Source organism: Tachypleus tridentatus, chromosome 2 (assembly GCF_004210375.1).
Source record: "Tachypleus tridentatus isolate NWPU-2018 chromosome 2, ASM421037v1, whole genome shotgun sequence".
Lineage (NCBI taxonomy): Eukaryota > Metazoa > Arthropoda > Merostomata > Xiphosura > Limulidae > Tachypleus > Tachypleus tridentatus.
The window spans coordinates 84,481,654-84,501,751 of record NC_134826.1 but is presented as its reverse complement, the minus strand read 5'-3'; the positions used below and the strand labels follow the sequence as shown (position 1 = coordinate 84,501,751).

The 20,098-nt window shown below is 36.1% G+C and overlaps 1 protein-coding gene across 10 annotated transcripts in view; it reads left to right on the top strand.

Annotated features, from left to right (window-relative positions):
• Positions 1 to 327: 327 nt before the first annotated feature.
• Positions 328 to 20,098, top strand: part of LOC143244400 (uncharacterized) — a 79,111-nt gene continuing 59,340 nt past the window's right edge. For 6 of the 10 annotated variants that reach the window (XM_076488993.1, XM_076488987.1, XM_076488992.1 and 3 more), the window contains exon 1: positions 2,781 to 2,937. The gene's annotated coding sequence lies outside the window, so the exon portion shown is untranslated. Of the gene's footprint in view, positions 1,288 to 2,770; positions 2,938 to 20,098 lie in introns of those variants that run through there. The other 4 variants (XM_076488994.1, XM_076488988.1, XR_013025050.1 and 1 more) reach the window with 3 other exon arrangements.

Genomic DNA, 20,098 nt, shown 5'->3' with positions numbered 1-20,098 from the left:
TTTAGTTTATCTGGCGCTAGTAAGTTTGTAATTTCTAATGATTAATCACACTTAGCTTATCTGGTGTAAATTTGTTATTCACTCATGATTAAAATAATCTCATGTAATTTATCTGGCGTAAGTTCACAAGAGTTGAGTGGATCTGGAAGAGTGTGAAAATATTCCACTCAAGATAAAATTGAATTTATGTTAAAAGGCAGAAGATGAAAAAACGTTCGTACGTGTTTTTCTAACGAATACGATCTGAAACAGATGTCAGATCTACATGTTCTAACGGCACATGACATTTCCAAAATGTAAAGTGCATGTTATTTTTGTGTTTAAATTTAGAGTTGTATGACTTCTACAGAGTTTTCATCACTCGGTGTAACTGATATAACAAGTTACAAATTTGTTATACCTTTCCTTACCCTTAACGCTCGTTAAGTCCACCCCCCCTGTCCCTGATGTGTTGATTGGTATAGCCTTCTTACCGACGAAGCCTTACCAGAGAGCATGTCCGCTTTCTGCACGTGTACAAACGCTGTTAGATACATTTTGCTGTACGCAGACATGGACTGACTAGCTGTGAAACTCGCATATGCAGGGTGGGCGTCCCGTGCAGTTAGCGCGTGCTTGACCTAGGCCTATCTGTATAACATTGACTCACATCAACACGAAAGAAACGCTTCGCTCCTTTCAACAAACACGAAACAAAATCCGTCGATCTGAGAAGAGTGCTACTGGTAACCTTCTGTGAAAGGAGAGAAGAAGTGAACAAAACAGGATGTCTTCAAAGCTGGGTTGAATACGCCTTCTAGTGTGTAGGGGGGGTTTACGTTTTAAAGGGCGTGCCTACTTACTGTGTAGAACGTAGATTCTGTTAACAAACAGAGCTTTTGTGTGTCAGTGGAGGTTTTGAAGAAGCAGTGTGTATTACCTGCGTTTTCATAGTCTGCCATATTCTGCTTTTACCCTAAAGACGCTTACGTAATTACGTAGAAGCAAGAATTTTAGTTGGGTTACAATCAGCTGTGGTGATTTAGTTAATCGGTCAAAATGTTTATTGGGTTACGTACCCCTGGTGTTTCTTTCTAGGGGGAGTAAATAACCATTGAGTAAAGTGAAGAACTCTCTCACTTTTGTTTTTTATAAAGAATAAAACTTCCACATTCTGAAGTTACTAACCGTGGATGCGACGACAATTGTTTCGACTCAAAAATCTTATTCTGAGTCGAGAACATTCGTATAGTTATCAAAAGTCGTTAGCCTCACACCGACGTCGTTCAACGTTTCGCGAAACAAATGGTGAGTTGAATATTACTGCGTGTTTGAAAAGTAGGCTTAGCCACAGAAATTAAAAACAACGTGCGGAAACTTATAAAAAAGGTTTTTTGCACTATTACTTACAGTAATTAACTCTTTAACCTGTGAATACATTAGAATCAGCGCGAATGTACCGTTATTTGTCAATATCATTGTTTAGTTACTTATATCTGTAAAATTGCTATTCAATAATTTAAGCGAAAGTAAGAGTAAAAAAAAAACGAAAAAAAACATCAATATACGTGTATTTTAGTTGTAACAGACAAGTTTAATATATTTAATAAAACATCAACACGAGTGTATTGTTGTTGTACCCAAAATCAACATTCGTGTATTTTTGTGGTAACTGAGGAGTTTACAATTGTTTAAATAAAATTTAATTTGAGTAAGTGAAAATTAAGTTTCGTTGTCATTATTAATATAATTTTAAAACTAAGAGAAATAATATGTATATCTCGCACCAAATGTTAATTTTCTTTTTCGAAAAAAATACAGTGCGTAAACTGGGAACATTAAAACTATATTTATTTTCACCAAAATCGTATATTTTATTAGGTTTAGATTCAATGTTAAATACAGTCAGCTAATGTAAAAAAAAATCACTAAAAATATTAGTTACTCTCGAGACAAATATTTTTAGACTATAGCATACAATGCTTACCTTATAAAAAAAAAAATCTCTCGGGTTTGGGTATCATATGTACCCTGGAGGGTCAGGTGCTCTTTGACCTTTTCCTCCTTCCTTTACTTATGTAGTCATGCAGTGTTTGATGGTGTTAGTTACTGCTTTGGGTCAGAGTGGGCTGAATTACTCCAACCCTTTTCAGGGCAATGTCCATGTACTGATATAGATATTCTTGTGCGCTATCAGTAAGATGTGAAATTTGATGGTGGCCCTCTTTTATATATTTATTTATTACTTTTTTTTTCATTTATTTATTTTTATGTTTAAAATATATGTTGACCGGGGAGAGGTGTTTAGGACTATCTTCATCATGTATGAGGTACCTGTCTAGTTCGCATAATCATTTATTTTTCATCTATTTTTTATCGAAGTACGTTATTGTACTATGCGGGAGTCTATCTGGTATGGTTGGTCTTTTGAATATTTGTGTATGAAACTAGATGATGTGGTTCTGGGAACTCTGTATGCTGTTGGAAGGAGTGTGTTTTATATTGTTTGCAGCTTGGTTTTGATTATTTTGTCACTTACAGAAATCCAAGCTGGAGCTGCATAGTCAATTATTGGTCTTATGTATGTTTTGTAAATTTTTAATATGTTGTCTGTTGTTGCTCCACTATTCTTGCAAGTTCTTATAAAAAATGTGAAACTTTATACTACCATTCGATAACATCTATCAGAATTACCAATGTTCCCTAAGAGCGAACCCATATTTCAAGCTGACGCATGCTCATTAGATCACGTGCTAGATGACGTAATGTCCATGATCTAATATGAAGAAATTTTACCCAGTGCACTACCCAGTACTGTCACTAGAAAACAACGCGTGTTTATTAAGTGTTGTCGAACACGAGTTAATCCACCTTAATGTTATAAAATGTATTGTTATTATTCATTCGAACTTTATTGGGAGAAAACATACATCATATCTGATCTGAAAGGGCTACATGGTAAGTTTAAACTAAGTTTCTTTATTGTGAATAATAGAAAAATTATCCATATATTTCACGTATATCCCTATGATTCATTAACTTATGATTAAGGATTAAACCTGTATTTCATCCTAGTATTTATTTGAATAATAATATTAATATACACTTACGCTTTGTTTTAGTTCAATTATAACGTATGATAATTTCAAAATTATTCGTGACGTCAGAAAAACACGGAGGTTCAAGAAATCTTGATACAAAATAGTAAAGAACCTATAACTCGAACGCTTTCGAAAAAGCTTTTATCAAGCAATTTAAAAAATATAATATCTCTACAGTATCAATAGTATTCAACACACCAAATATTACTTTCCAAAATGCATAGCTTTCTAATATTTAATGTAAGCAAAGGAATTACACCTACTTTTATTCGCTTTTTTCAACTCGTTCAAAACAAATTTTGTATACGTTACGTCACAACAAACGGTCATTTGGTTCGACTCTATCGTGGAAAGGCTTGGTTGGGATAATCAAGGTTTATTTTTACCGGTATTTGTTTTTGTTTAGTACCTTGCAAAGATTCTATTCCTTTGTTTTAATACTCCAAACATAGTACTCCCAAAAACATTTTCATATATTTTTTTTCTCCAGTAACTTTTAAAAACTTTAACAATTGCTTTCAATAATGGATCTTTCTGACGTGAATCTACAAAACAAAAGAACAGGTATTTTATTATACATTAACAGTAACCACAGGCTAACATTTTTAACAACGCGTGATGTTTCATATCAGCTTTGATGTCTGAACATCCTATATATACAGGACATTTCATCTGTAAGAGCTGTACACGTCAGTCAAAAGAGAAAACAGACTTGTCATCAATACTTAAATATTATTTATATTGCCTAGGCAACATAAAACAAAGTTTAAAACGTATAATTTTTTAAATGTCTACAGTTCTTTAAACATGCTTGCTCGAAACTTTATTCTACGTTATTAGGTCTCTGTGTGAGTAAATAATGCAGAGAATGCTTTGCAAAAGTAACGTATCTGGTTTAGTCGATAGTGTATTGAAAGATGTGTACCGCATACGGTAGTGTTTGAGAAAACAGCCCAATAGCGAAAATAATATAGAATAAAAATGGCAATTTTTATTCGCTCTGGGGGTTAACAAATCAAGGACTAGCAGTATACGTCTTTGTGATAGTGTTATTAAGCCTAATATAATACAACAGATCAGTATGGGTGAATATTTAAGGATGTGGGTCAAAGTAACGTTTCCTGTAATGCGTATTTTGTATAATACGATGTACGCCCATAACTCTGTATTCCAAAGTTGACTTTATTGAATTTGTATAGTGACGAACTGTTCCCCTGTGGGACAGCGGTAAGTCTTCGCTCAAAATCAGGGATTCGATTCCCCTCGGTGAACACAGTATATAGCTAGATATGGCTTTGCTATAAGAAAACACCTAAATAGTGACGAATTTCCACTGCACACCTAAGTGTAAGTTTCCTTAAGACTAATAAGTGTACACATCTCTCTTGTTTAAGAGACAGTTCTTTAAACCTTCGCGTAAAGCTCAACGACTGATCTGATTTCGTTGTGTTTTTGTCGAGGACATACGAGTGAGGTATTTAAAAACAAGAAGTAAATATAGTTTGGAGTAGCAAAACCGGTTTTAATAAGAATGCACTGTTGTGCTGTGACACCACTGTGTCGTGGGTAATGTATGGTAATGTTACCTCCTGTGTGGTGGAAACATTAGTAATAGTTTTCCCGCCATATTTATTTCTCTGTTGCTTTTTGAATGATATCTGCAGGTTTACTGTAAGTAAAACAAAGTTTATAAGGTAAATAAAAATGAAAACTCGCTAATAATCTTAAACAGATTTAAATTTTCTCAGTTCTGAAACTGTTTTGTTCCGAGTTGGATCCAGTTCTCGAGCAATTTTAAATAATCAAGATATTTTGTTAATTGAGTTACGCCCATGGTCAATGACAGGGGTCATAGTATGTCTTTACTGCTGAGGTCGTACTTTCTAAACGAGTTCCTTTAACGCGTTATTATTAAAAAAGAAAACAAACTTTCACAAGAAAGAAAAGATAGGTGAAGGTCGACCACATTTACCTTTGTAAAACTTGAAAGATAATCTTAAATCTGTGTGTGTGTATTGTGGTTCACTTCCTATATAAATATACTCATTTTAAAATTTGTTTTTTATGAAAAGAAAAACTGTAATACTTTCGTATTGTTATAGATATTATATTGATGTAAATAGTTGTATATTATCTTGTTCTAAGAGTATGTAATCTCGATATTATTGTAATTTAATATAATATATATAATATAATATGTTTATATCCAAATGTTATTTATATTAATCTACCTCCATTAGTAGTTTCCTTTTTCTTTTCCGTATTTTTTTGGGATACGGACCGATATTCCGAGTTTTCCAGTGGCACCGTGATATCTTTGCGGACTTACAACGCTACAAACTGGGATTCGATACCTATTGTGTAGTTTTGGGCTACACTTTAAAAGAAACGGCATCACGAAAATGTTTCGTTATTATTATTGGAGTTTCTCGTTATTCAACGTTTTCATCCTGTTTCTCTATTATTATTATTATTATTATAAAAAAAAATTGATTATATTTTTCCCCAACGATTAGAAATTTGTAATTACGGGTAACAGTAATGTAAGTCTCTGGAATGATTACAATTACAAACATACCTCAAAATGCTATGTTTATGTTCCTAACATAATATCATACATATACTACTATTTATGTAATGTTACAACCTCAAAAAACGTTAGGCCTACATGAGTAGTTAGTTGCTTTTTGGCTCAGTTTTCGGAATATAAGCCCATAACCTTTGGGGTCCGGCATGGCCAGGTGGTTAAGGCACTTGACTCCTAATCTTAGGGTCGTGGGCTCGAATCCCCGTTCCACCAAACATGCTCGCCCTTTCATCCGTGAGAGCGTTATAATGTTACGGTCAGTCCCACTATTCGTTGGTAAAAGAGAAGCCCAAGAGTTGGCGGTGGGCGGTGATGACCAGCTGTCTCACCTCTAGCCTTACACTGCAAAATTAGGGACGAGTAGTGCAGACAGCCCTCATGTAGCTCTGTGCCATATTAAAAACTAACAAACAACGCATCTGTGCCTCTCCGTTAGCAATAAATTACGTTATTCCCAAAATAAAATTTTGTTGTTTATATTTTTATTGTTTTATAAAGTTACGGGACTTTATATGTCCCGTATATTATATTGATGTAAATAGTTGTATATTATCTTGTTCTAAGAGTATGTAATCTCGATATTATTGTAATTTAATATAATATATATTATATATTATATTGATGTAAATAGTTGTATATTATCTTGTTCTAAGAGTATGTAATCTCGATATTATTGTAATTCGAGAAATTACAATAATAATTTCTGATTTCTCCAAGCCCGTTCCCTTGGCTGTGGTTTCGCTAGATAGTAGATAGGGACAGTGGGAATCTCGATAATCCATTCATGCGCTTCACTAATTAGATGACGAGGCATTTGGCTACCTTAAGAGAGTCATAGTTTTGTACAGGCAAAACATTTGAATGGTTTTAGAAGCATTCTCCCAAAAGGTGACATTGGTTGTGCATATAATAAATATTACACAATAGTAAATCTATCATTGCGCACAAAGTTACACAGTGTACTTTCTACCAGTTCTGTGTCTACCTCGGATATCGACAGCCCGTTTTTGTTTTTACTTTAGCGTTCTGAGCCCTCGGGGGTATCGTTGTGCGCATTTGTAAAATAAAATAGTCTCAACGTTTGGAACTCACTGACTCGTTTGAAAGTACGGACGGATATTTAAGGATGTGTACACTCGACCCAAGTCTTGTTTGGAATTCAAATATGTTCTAACTGCTGAAAGGGAAACACGTGCATGTTTTGTAGAATACATTGATTTTTTTTCCATCTCTAAAAGGGAAATGTGATCTCTGCTTTAGGCTTGACGTTCACAATGTTCGAGACTGTCGTTTGCAAAGTGATATGTATCTCCAAATTCTTGCTCTGTCTACAAAGTCCAACAGACGTTGACTTCAACAAATATATGCCCGACATGATCAGATAGCTATGGCACTCGACTCGCAATCTGAGGTTCACGGGATCGAAACTCGTCCAATCAAATATGCTCTCCCTTTCAGCTGTGGGGGCGTTATATGTCACAATCAATCCTACCATTCGTTGGCAGAGGAGTATCCCACTAACTGATGGTGGGTGATGATGACTAGGTGTCTTCCCTCTAGTCTTACACTGCTAGTCTAGCTTTGAGTGAAATTCCAGGCCAAACTAATTGAACAATTGAGACGTTTTGAAGATGTTTCTTCCTTTATCTAGGATAAGTCAATACATTTAACAGTTCATGTAATCGTTTTCATCGAATTATGGAAACCGATTGAAAAAAATGGGGATTGAAAAAAACGTCTGTGACGTTGGAAGTACTTAACCTGCGAATGGCATCGTGTTCTTATTCAGTTCTTGTAGAAAACGGGGATCTGATGCCACATTATCATTCTACACGGTATCCCAGATAAAGGGGTTTTCTATTGAGGTTTTCTGTTTCCATTACTGGTGTTGTTCATATCTATGAAACCTTCAAAACTTCTCGAGCGTTCCATTTTGTGAGTACTTCCTCTTCCGGTTTTTTGTCATTTTCAGTATGAACTGACCTCTTTGGAGGACACGTAGTCATTCTTTCGTGTCGATATAATGATATTACATTCAGATAAGATGTTTGACTAACACCCAATAATTTTTGTCATTTCTGTCGCTTGAAAGTTTAGACAGTTTTGTGTTTGTGCAAAAGTTGGCAGATTGTACAAATATATAGTTGCATGTACGTACCACGTGTTTGGTTTCTACGAGCATGTAGCATCAGGCAAAGGTCATAAAGAAATTAGACTTTCGGAGAAAAATCACTGTTGTAGTAATTTATGTATTTGGAGACATTTTTTGTTCAAGCAAACGTTCCTTCTCAAGTCTAAAACATTACCACATAAATAAATTACTACTGCAATGATTGAAAGGTGATATTTCTCCTGAAGCCTAATTCATTTCTTATTTGTGTATGTTTTGTGCGAGCGTCTATGAATATGTATTATAGAGACTGCTGGTATGGGTAGTAAAACTTTATCCTTATCACCCCAAACATGCTCACCCTTTCAATCGTGAGGACGTTATAATGTGAAGGTCAATCACACTTTTTGTTGATAAAAAGAGTAGCCCAAGAGTTGGCGGTGGGTGGTGATGACTTGCTGTCTTCCCTCTAGTCTTACACTGCTAAATTAGGGAGGACGGCTAACGCAGATAGACCTCTTGTAGCTTTGCACGAAATTCAAACCACACTCATGAGAAGGACCAATAGATATGCCCGGCATGGCCAGGTGGTTAAGGCATTCGACTCGTAATCCGAGGGTTATGGGTTCGAATCCCTGTCACACCAAACATGCTCGCCCTTTCAGCCGTGGGGACGTTATAAGGTGACGGTCAACCACACTTTTCGTGGGTAAAAGAGTTGGCGGTGAGTGGTGATGACTAGCTGCCTTTCCTCTAGTCTTACACTGCTAAATTAGAAATGGTTAGCGCAGTTAGCCCTTGTGCAGCTTTGCACGAGATAAGACAAACAAACAATTAAATCTTTAATTAAAATAAAATTTGTTTTCGTTATATTAAGAATATTCTTTCGATTTCGAACAATTTTAAAATATCACAAGAGGCGGTGTCACATTAGGGGGCGTTAAGTTTATAACATCGTTTGTACGTAATCTGTTGAAAACTTGTATCGTTTTACGACGCAAACAAAAGAATTTGGTTTTAGGCACAACATTATCCTAAGAAATGGTATTAGTTGCACATCTACTTGTGCACTTGATAATATTCGAACCACTTATCGAAACGTCGAACCTGTTCTGAATAGTAAACCTTACTCACTGTAAATTATATTAAAATATCTATTTAGTGTCTTATTTTTAACAATAATAATGCAACAGGAATCATCGTTCTTTGTGTTGTTTTTTGCCAAAAAATGTAAGCTTTATCACTGCACAAATAATAAAATATTTTTATTATTATTAAACTAAGTTATTGACGATGAAACCATTGTTACTTCTACACATTTGACAAACATTCCACTCTGTTTTTATATCAATATTTTGTGTCGTGATTAAACCAATGTTTTAGCCGATTTTGAGCCAGTGGTTTGTGTGCGTGTAGGTACTAGATTACTAGACGTATTAGTTAGAAACGTGTAAAAGTTGAAGTAATTTATAAGATTACAATTAATAAAAATAAGGGGGTCGTTCGTTTGCGTAATGAAAAAAATCTGCTGCAGCATCCTTGTGAGAACATGAGGCCTAAACGGGAAACATTTTGACGTACATAAATATATTATCGTTAACCTTGCTCATTGAACAATACGTTGTGTTGTAAGCCAGAAGGTATATACTGAGTCACGACATACCCTTTGAGGCTGAATTTAACAGATGGCCGTCACGGTTTACATCATCGTCATAAGATCACCCCGCTCTTCTACCCTATTTTGTTATTTTTAAATATAAGTTCGGGGGGGGGGGATCATAATCCTCTTACGAAAATGAAACGAACGTAGACGAAACTCGCCGTTTTTCAAAATGACAGCTGTTGTAACGTTCTCCACATCTGTTTACACCCATAGGTACACTACCCCCCCTTTTTTGTCATTAAGAATTATATTAAAAAGCGAGGAAGAAATGTGGTCGAGTTTTTGGTTTTTTTTTTTTTTTTTAAATAACTTCAAGGAGAAAGAAAAACCTAGAACATCCAGTTTACAAGTCAAATCTGGTTATTCGGGTGACGCAGCAAAAATGGCATTCCTAGCATTCTCTACATTGTGTGCTCGTGACGTCTTTCAGTAGTATGTGACCTTGGATATGTGCAGACAACGGTGTCTGTACATCAGAGAATACCCCCCTTCCACCACCACCTTCTTTTAACGGAGACGACTTCTGGACTACTTGTTCCACTGAAAATCTGTTGTCACGTTTCGTTCAAATTCCTTTCTACGACCTTTGTGATTCATTTATCTGTCACTAACGCAGACGATATACAAGTTCAGATGAAGGGTAGTAGCTATTTCAATGCAGTAATTTTTCTTTCCATCCATTCATTTTGAGATCAATGTGACAGTTGGTGTTCTGAGCTTTTTCATGATGTGAAATGTTAGTGAGCAAATTATTTGTCGGTTCAAGTTGTATAGGAATGTTGAAAATAACAACTGGGAAGCCTTTTTCCGTAACATTGCTGAACGTTGTTTAAGGCAGAATTGTAAAACAGTTTTATTTCGAAGTTAATTTTAAGACCATTCAAAGCTACATTCGTTATTAGCGAATTTTGAAATAACTACTGAATTACTGTTTTGAACTTCGTATAATATATATGACGAGCATTTAATTAAGACAAAAGATCATAGAAAAAAATTACAACAATAATATTTTATAATTATTTTCAGAGATTCTGATTTAATAGACGTTTCTGCAATTAATCATCAAATATAACACAATGAGTGTGATCCTACAAGGGAAAGCTAAGAGCCACCAATAAGGAAAACAAAACGAGCAGCGTAAAGATACTTTAATTTGTAAAAATATAAAATAAATCGAAACATTTGTAAATTGGAATGGTTATTTTTAATCGGAGAAATATCTGAAATACATAGGAAGGGCACTTGAAACTGTATTACAGCTCAAGATCCGTTATTGTCAAGACCGGTCAAGATATATTGTAATAGTCAAGAAGCTGCATATTCTGGGGAAGATTGCAATAGTCGAGTAGCTGCGTATTTTTGGAAAGGCTGTAATCGTCAAGTAGCTGCGTTAATTTGGTAACTGAGCAAAGTAAATATTAGAATTGTTCATAAAATATGTGTTGTATTAAAAGCAATTTTGAAAACAAGACCAAATTCATTAATGAAAGAGAAACAGACGAAAACGAGCTTATTAGGTTGTTATGGTCGAGCACTATGCAGCACGTCTTTATAGGTTTCGTAATTCTTTACTTTCATGGACTTTGTGATTCGTAGTTGTACTTCGGTCACCCTGTTGTTGTATCATTAGTGTGTTTGGAATAAACAAACAAACCGCTTTATCGAAATGCCATTTTACGTTCTACGTAAGAATATGGTACTTATTTAATTTTTTTTGGCTGTTATTGTTTCTATGGGGTCATTAAAGTTTTGTGTGCTGTTGTGTTTATAGCAGTTCATTCGTGATAAGTTTTTTGTTCATGGACGAATTTGTTATTATCGAATTTAAATATTTTTTATCGATTGTATTTTATAAAAATTATGTATGTATTTGGAATTCAGCACAAAGATACAAAATGACCTATCTGTGTTCTGCCCATTACGGGTATCCAAACCCTGTTTCCAGCGATGTAAGTCTGTAGACAAAAGTTGTCACTAGGAGGAGCGGTGAGCTTTATATAAGTCTCCTTAGCAACAAATTTTGGAGACCAACTTGGCCTAGCACATGCTATTATGATCACGTCAATATAAACGAACGTGTACACGTAATTTCCGGCGGAGAATGGCTCAATGATTAGATTGATTGCTCGTGAACCCTTGGTTCGTGCCCCGTTACTGCGAAAAGAAAAACGAAATCGTGTTTTCCACTTTGGTGCCTCGGGTATGTGAAAGGAGTGACGCTAAAATCCTACTAATCGATTAGAGTACCCCATGAATTAGCGAAGATTAGTGTTGACAGCTAAATTAAGAATGTCTAATTCCGACAGTTTCGGTAAAACTTTGCGGAAACTTCGACGTACTACAATCTCCAATTCCTGTTAAGAAAAAGCGATTTGAAGGTTTTTTCAGGTTTAGCAAGATGATGCATAACTAGTGAAAGCAAAGCTACATATAAATGTGCATACAATATTCCTTTTTTATCTTTGATACGTTTTTCAGTTTTGTAACAAGCCTTATGGTTTATCAAATTTAAAATGCTTAGTTTGGGTTGGTGCAGATAATGTCTGTTGTTGTTTTTACTGTTAAAATAATTAGCGATAGTGGATTTATTTAAGTCTCCTTGTCAAGAAAAAACGGTTCCACTAGGTGTCGCCCCAAATTTGGAAATATTATGTCCAAGATAGCGCTACCTTGTGGAAAGAAGCTTCTTGACTAATTTTCAGAATCTTTTTTTTACATTTGAAATCCATGAATTATAAAAACAAAACATACAGCTGTATATAGCAGTAATGGTTTTAGAGATTTCATCGTTTCTATGTTCTCCAGAATCAATATCGCAAACGTTGCTTTCTTCCAATCTAATATCCCCGTCACACCAAACATGCTCGCCCTTTCAGCCGTGAGGGCGTTATAATGATCGGTCAATCCCACTGTTCGTTGGTAAATAATAGCCCAAGAGTTGGCGGTGGGTAGTGATGAGTAGCTGCCTTCCCTCTCGTCTTACAATGCTAAATTAGGGACAGCTAGCGCAGTTAACCCTCGAACAGCTTTGCGCGAAATTCAAAAACAAACAAACAAACAATATTTCTCTACTTTCAACACTTTCTTCACTTCCAATTAATATTTTTGTTTCAGCATGAATCTAAAGGTAAACAGCAACTATAAACACTACAGGCGAAACAGTCTCCTTTCTTTCTATGTTTATGTTCCTTACAAGGCATGTTACAGATTTCACTTGCAGGTATATCAGTTACGTAGTCTAGCGCCTTCAATCCGTTTTTCGGCTTTGACTTCTTTTTTTTTTTTTTTTTTTTTTTTTTGGGGGGGGGGTAAATTGTTTTATAACCGATGTGTTAATTTTTTGTCAATTCTTTTTATCTATAGGAATCAGTTAGGAGGCGACACAATCTTGGTTGACAAAACAGAGTGATGTTAAGAACATTATTTCATTTTGTACATTTTGTGAAAGTAACTGGGTTTTGAGAGCTTAACTACGCAAATCAGTATGTCACATAGCAGTCAAATTATGTATAAAGTTGTGGTGGAACAGAATGTATCAGAAATACATTTTGATATAGTTTGGCGTTACGTAAGTAGTATTTTTGTTTGTTTGTTTCTGAATTTTGCGCAAAGCTACACAAGAGTTGTTTTCGCTATCCGTTTCTAATTTATCAATGAAAGACGAGAGGGAAAGTAACTAGTCATCATCACCCACCGCCAAGTACTTTTACCAACGAATAATGGGATTAACCGTAACATTATACACCTCAACTGCTGAAAGGAATTGTATTTGGTGGAACGTGGATTCGAACCCGCGACTTTCAGATTAAGAGCCAGACGCCATAACCAGTTACTTGGCCATGTTAAGCCTAGGTAATGTGATGCCACCAAAAATCAATCGCTTTTGGAAGGGTATATAACATATTTCCAACGCAAAACATTCATATGATCATTTCATATAACGAGGTATACATATCTGTGATTTTAAGTTTCCAAGACGAGGATATCCTTTGTAGTAAATGGTTGGTTTTAGTGGATAAAAGTAAGGATTGTGGATAAAACCGCGAAGCACAAAAACTATTTAGAAAGAGACCTGTAACAAGCCATCCACCATCTATAGCAAGCAAAGTCCGGTTTCTTGCCAAATGTGAGATTCCACGAACATAAAGGTCAGTCAGTGATAAAAGCTGTTTACGTGCCCCAGGCAACAGTAAGTAACATTGTTAAATAGGATCTTCGCCTAGAAAAGCGACATTAATCACACGTACCGCTTTCATGACACAGCTGTCAAAGGTCGCATACCTCAAGCAACTGAAGAAAGAACGGATATTCATGTTGATTCATATAACGCGGTTCTACGTTTTTCTGTGCAATCATACTTTTGAATAGGGCTATGAAAAACGTCAGTTTGTTCACTATGTTCCTCATAGAAGTTACACATGGATTTGGGTGTGCTTCTGACATGCCAAACGACAGAGCCTCTTGCAAGGGAACTTGCTAAGCTGCGGGGCTATTGTCGGTGTGCACGGCCGTCAGATCGAATGCTACCGATGTAGTGGGCGTAAAAGCCTGAAGAAACTCCAAAATAGTTTTAATATAATACTTGTTTTGTTTGTTCGAAGTTGCGCAAAAAGCTACGGAATGGTCAATCTGTGCTCGGCTCACTGCAGGTATCAAATCCCAATTTCTAGCGTTGAAAATCCGCAGACGTACTGCTTTGCCATTTGGGCTTAATATAATGTGCTCAGTTTCTCTATCAGGCCCCTGTGACAGGACATTGAAGAAGTAAAAATAATTTAGTTCTGATTATATACTTGAGTGGTTTCTACGTATCTCGCAAAAATAGGACTTTGAATATTGACATAATCCATCTGTTCTTCTGCCCCGAGAACCCGAACATAACGAGCACTAACAACATCATACAACGTCACTTTGTAAACATAAACGTAGCTATAAGTTTGCTTAAATTAAATAATTATTATCTGAGCTTTAAGTTGGGCTTTTAAGAACTAAATCGATACTCGCTGGACTTTAAATTCCGAAAATCTGTCTTTTGGCGTGATTCATTAGGGACCTAAAAATCATTACGTGCAATGTGAAAGCAGTGCCTTCGCGCTCACCTTATTGTATTGATTGTATTCCTTATTTTCCTAGAGAGTCGCGTTCAACGAATTTGTCGTACTTACTTCAATTTCGTCGCTGTGTAAATATTCTTGAAACAGTAATTAAGAAGTTGAAATGAATTCTTTTCCATTGATTAATATCGTAGCAAAAGGGAGAAAGCCGTCTAATTGGCAAGCAGAACATTGAAGAAAATAGAATTTTTTATTATTTTTTTTTAATTTCGCGCAAAGCTACTCGAGGGCTATCTGCGCTAGCCGTCCCTAATTTAGCAGTATAAGACTAGAGGGAAGGCAGCTTGTCATCACCACGCACCGCCAACTCTTGGACTACTCTTTTACCAACGAATAGTGGGATTGACCGTAACATTATAACGTCCCCACGACTGAAAATGTCAGCATGTTTGGTATGACCGGGATTCGAACCCGCGACCCTCGGATTACGAGTCGAACACCTTAACACGCTTGGCTATGCCGAACCGAAGAAAATGGAATTAAACCAACTCTACTGCCATTGGCTTAGATGTTTGGATGTGACACTGCTTTGTCTTGTTTGTAGTTTTTGTTTTTCATCAGTTAATCATTGATGTGACAAAAATTTAAAACTGTTCTTGTTTCATCTCCAACTGTTGAATAGACGGATTTTTAAAAATAAAATTAAAGATATATATAACCCGAACGTTTTCAAAAGGTAAATCTTTCTTTTTCAGGTCAAGCTGCAAAATTCAAGATAAACCGTGGTGAATTGCAGAATATTATATTTGTGAAATATATCCAGATTCTGTTTTTAAATAAGAGGATAGGTAACGAACGATTCGACTTGTATTGCAACAGTGCTCAAAACATGTGTAACCACGTCTGTTATTCAAACTGTAGCGCTGGTTACCACGTGTGTGAGGTAACACGTAACACTGACATTTTAACACGTGGAGGGGGGGGCGGATATTACTGCGAAGGGTGGTGCGAGCTAATCGTACCGAAAGCCTTCATTAACATTGTGACTGATGTCAGGCATGTCTGCGGACTTGTGATGCTACAAATCGGATTTCGATACCGTTAGTGAACAGAGCACAGAAACCTATTGTGTAGTTTATAGCTTAACTACAAACAAACAAAGAGACTGACATATATAAAATGTGAACATAATTTCAGAGAATCGATAAACTGAAACTGAACCCTGTTATCAACCAAGTTACATCAAATCTTATTGGTAAAGGTATAGATGTTTTCCACAAAAGTCGTTTAACATTTGTTCCTGACTAACATATATATATATATATATATTATCTTTAGGGTTAATGCGAATTTAAGTTTTTCTCTTTACGCTATGTGAACTTGTAATTCCAAATTGAAATTCACAGAACGACATACGTTATTTGCTCTTTCTATTTGTTTAACAGGAAGTCTATATTGTTAGTGAGAGTTAAAGAGTTTTTAACCAACAAGGTTACATAGGTAATGGCGGTTACACACTTTTTTGCTTGCAGCTTACATAAGTAATGATGGTTACACAGTTTTACTGGTAGTTTTATATTGGAACTGCGAGTTAACATGAAAGTCGCACCAAGTATTACCAAACATTTCTACAGTCAGTTCTTTTTCATGCAAAACTACCGTCAGCCTTTGAGACTTAAAAGTCTGTGTGAAGATTGAAATGTGTTAAAGGTGAAAAACTAATCTCGCTTCACGCCATATAAACTTGATGTCTTATGTATCCAGTGTATCTGTGTGCTGTCCCTCATTCTCGCTTCATAATATTATGCAACGCCATGTTCTGTGAAACATTTTCTTCAACATAGCAGGGGTTATTGTTCCAAATGCCGCGGTAACAGCTGCCTTCAACTCATTATTAGTATTATAACGTTGTTTATAACATATGGATGGATAGACTTACGGGCCACCCTGTAATACAAGGGAAATAATGATGGCTGTTCATAAGCTTGTTTAGAAGACGACTTGATTTATACTGTTGTATTACTCTATGTAACATTGAATATTAAGACAAAAACCCTGTTCTACTAAAACTGCAGGATCGAATAAATTGGGGTTATTGTTACCCTGGCAAATGACATCATGCTCCAAGGAAACCTGCCTAGTGAAAGGCGGTCTTTGTTAAGAACGTGCGTCAACGGCAACATTCTCACGAGATAGGGCGTTGAGATATAACAGAAGCCATTCGTGGGTGGAGAATTTTGAACACCCTTCGGGCGACTCGGATAAGAATTTCATTATACTCGTGTGTGTATAAACACGAGTCGCCAGGAAGCTGTTGATCTCCACTTAAGAGTTTCTTTCCCAGAGGAAGTTAAGAATTTTTCTTTTCATTATGTAGAATCATAGACAACTGCGCAACGGTTTTATAGATTAAAACTTAGCATTAAAACGCGCCATTTTGCAGGTCGGAACCTTCCCCTTCTGCGTGTTGGAGATTTCAATTTTAATAATCTCTGTGTTTTTCATTATTGCTCTCTGTGCTGAAAACGAAAAACTTGTATTTTGGCTCAAATGATCCTTGTGTCTGATTTTCTTTACATAGTGATGATAGTCGTATTAATGTGTTGTATTACAGACTACGCCTGATGAGCAACGTGCCGATATATTTGTCAGACTTGTAATTTTCTTATTTCTCTCGCTAAAGCATGTCACCTTTTTAATTTCTGGAAACCGAAATGCCGTTTAGTCCTTCACCAGAGAATGTCATTTTGTCCACCTCAACTACCGTATCGGCAAAACGTAGTCCAGTCAATTATTTTTATTGTAACAAAAAAATCAAAAATTTAAAAACCTGAAGCTTAAGAAAGTCCGAGAACGAAAGACAGTAGATGTTTATGCATACAATGTTACGCACTTCCTTGTTTTATTCAATGTATTTGTGAAATCCTTTCTTTTATACAGGGTGTTTGGAAAGTCACTGTGCAGTTTTGTAATCGCAGTCTTTTTCAAGCCAGCAACTGAGAGCGGTGTTTAGAAACAAAATAAGAAAGATCCAGGCCTGTATTGATGCCAACGGGGTCACTTTCAACATTGTTTATGATTGTCATTCATATTTACCTCCTGTATTCTATATTGAAACATGTCTGTTAATAAATATATAAGTGCACAGTGACTTTCCGAACACCCTGTATTTAACGAGTGGACCCAATAGTACAGACAGTCATTGTGTAGCTTAACGACAAATTAACTTCTCGTGCAGGTCAGTTTCTTGTATCTTGTTACGAATGCCACTTCATACGTGAATACATCGTGTATTTCGGCGATGATATCCACTGGTGTTCCATAATTGGATACGCCCTCTTGCTTTAACCCACATACGGTTACGTCGTATCAAAACGTTGAAGTCGACATAGAAATTGCTGTAGCTAATCAAATCTTCAAGAAGCAAAGATCCAACATGGTCAAGCATCTTCACTATCTTTATCGTTTTAACAGTGTAAATGATTAAGCCTTCGGACTTGGTCGTCAACTACTGGGGAGACAACATTGTTTGTTCTACTGTGTAACGAGTTATTCAACAACATTGTTCACCAACATACATCGAAGTAGGGAGCTCGACTCGTAATCTGAGGGTCGCGGATTACTATCCCCGTCACAGAGTAGCCCAAGATTTGGTGGTGGGTGGTGATTACTAGCTGTCTTCCCTCTAGCCTTACGCTGCTAAATTAGGGACGGCTAGCGCAGTTAGCCCTTGTGTAGCTTTGTGCGAAATAAATAAAACACAAAAGTAATTGCTGATATAAATAGCGTCGGCCATTACTGAGTTCCGGCATAGCCTGGTGTGTGTGTGTGTTTTGTAGCCAAGCCACATTAAGTTACCTGCTAAGTTCACAGAGGGAAATCAAACCCCTGATTTTAGCGTTGTAAATCCGTAGCATGGCCAGGTGGTTAAGGCATTCGACTCGTAATATGAGGGTCGCGGGTTCAACTCTCCTTCACACCGATCATGCTCGCCCTTTCAGCCGTGGGGGCGTTATAATGTGACGGTCAATTCCATTATTCGTTGTTAAAAGAGCATCCCAACAGTTGGTTGTGAATAAGATGACTAACTGCCTCTAGTCTTACACTGAAAAATTAGGGACGGGTAGCGCAGATAGCCCTCGTGCAGCTTTGCGCGAAATTCAAAACAAACCAAACCAAACAAAAAAAAACCCGTATTTTTATAGAGTTTTTGTACAGATGTCTGCAACTTTACTAAGCTGTTACGTATTACAATTTCAAACACCTTATATTAAGTTAAATTGCTCTTTATAAGTTAAATGGATCTCCATATGCATCTCATTTATGATACTTGCCAACAAGATTGATATACACGATTTTCTTTCTTAACATACCCTCCGCTAGTACAGCGGTATGTCTGCGGATTTACAACGCTCAATTCAGGGGTTCGAATCCCTTCGGTGGGCAAAGCAGATAGTCTGATGTGGCTTTGCTTTAATAACACACATAATATTTTAATATACAAACAACTATACAACATATAATAATGGTCATGACGTGTGATCGAAATAGTGTTAGGCAAAAACGTACGCGGTAGTTTTATGTATTGGACGTTTTCATCGCTCTAATACTTTGTCTTGTACTATCGGAAGCTCTTGACCGTATAGATTTCTACCCTGCAAATAAGACAAACCTGCAGACATTTAGGTTGGAAAAAACAAAGTAGCATAGAAACAAACAGTTGTGTTTGCGCGTGAAACTTTGATTCGAAACATATCAGTTTATAGTCACGTGAGAAACCGTTTCCCAGCGCCACCAAATTTTTAACTCTCTGTTTAAAATAAATTAAAATAAAATCTAGATAAAACAAAAGGTCAAATTACGTTGTCAACAATTTACCTTTATGAAGAGAAAACGATTATATGAATCCCTTTTTTAATTGCAATTCGGTTTTATTATGTCTTTAAAAGTACTACAAATAACAGATTGGATAGCGTTTTGCCATACTTCTAAATGTTTACCGTTTTTTATGATCCTCTATTTAAAATATTTTACTAACTCGGTTGTGTTTTCAATATCTGTGTTGCAGCGATCTGTTTCTGCTTACATAAATCAATAGAAGCAAGAGAATCGAGGCTTTCTATCAGAAGGCATCGTTGTTGATGTGGATGTCTTCTCGTGAATGTGTGTGTATCTGAAAAAACTTCCTATTAACTGACGGTAACGACGAGAAACAAAACTTACTAGCCAATAAGACAGCGATCATTTAGCGCTCTCCTTAAATTCATTACTGACGTCATAAAGTATAAAATGCATTTATCTCCAAAGTCTCCTCAGAAGTCTTTATTTAGATGTGGCTATGTCTTGTTAGAATACCATGTAAAGGAGGTGCGAAAAACGTATGGTTCATGAAAAACGTGTCATGGGGAAAATAATTATAAACATGGCAAAATTTATTAATGGCTTATTGTCTCAAAAATATGAACAAGACATTTAACAAAGGACAAAGGAAATAGATCAGTGAAGCGTATGTAAAGCGCGCGCGGTTCACAATGTGATGGAGATTATTCAAGGAAGGTACGATAAGATCTTGAAATACATACGAATAGAGAGAAGCATTTATTA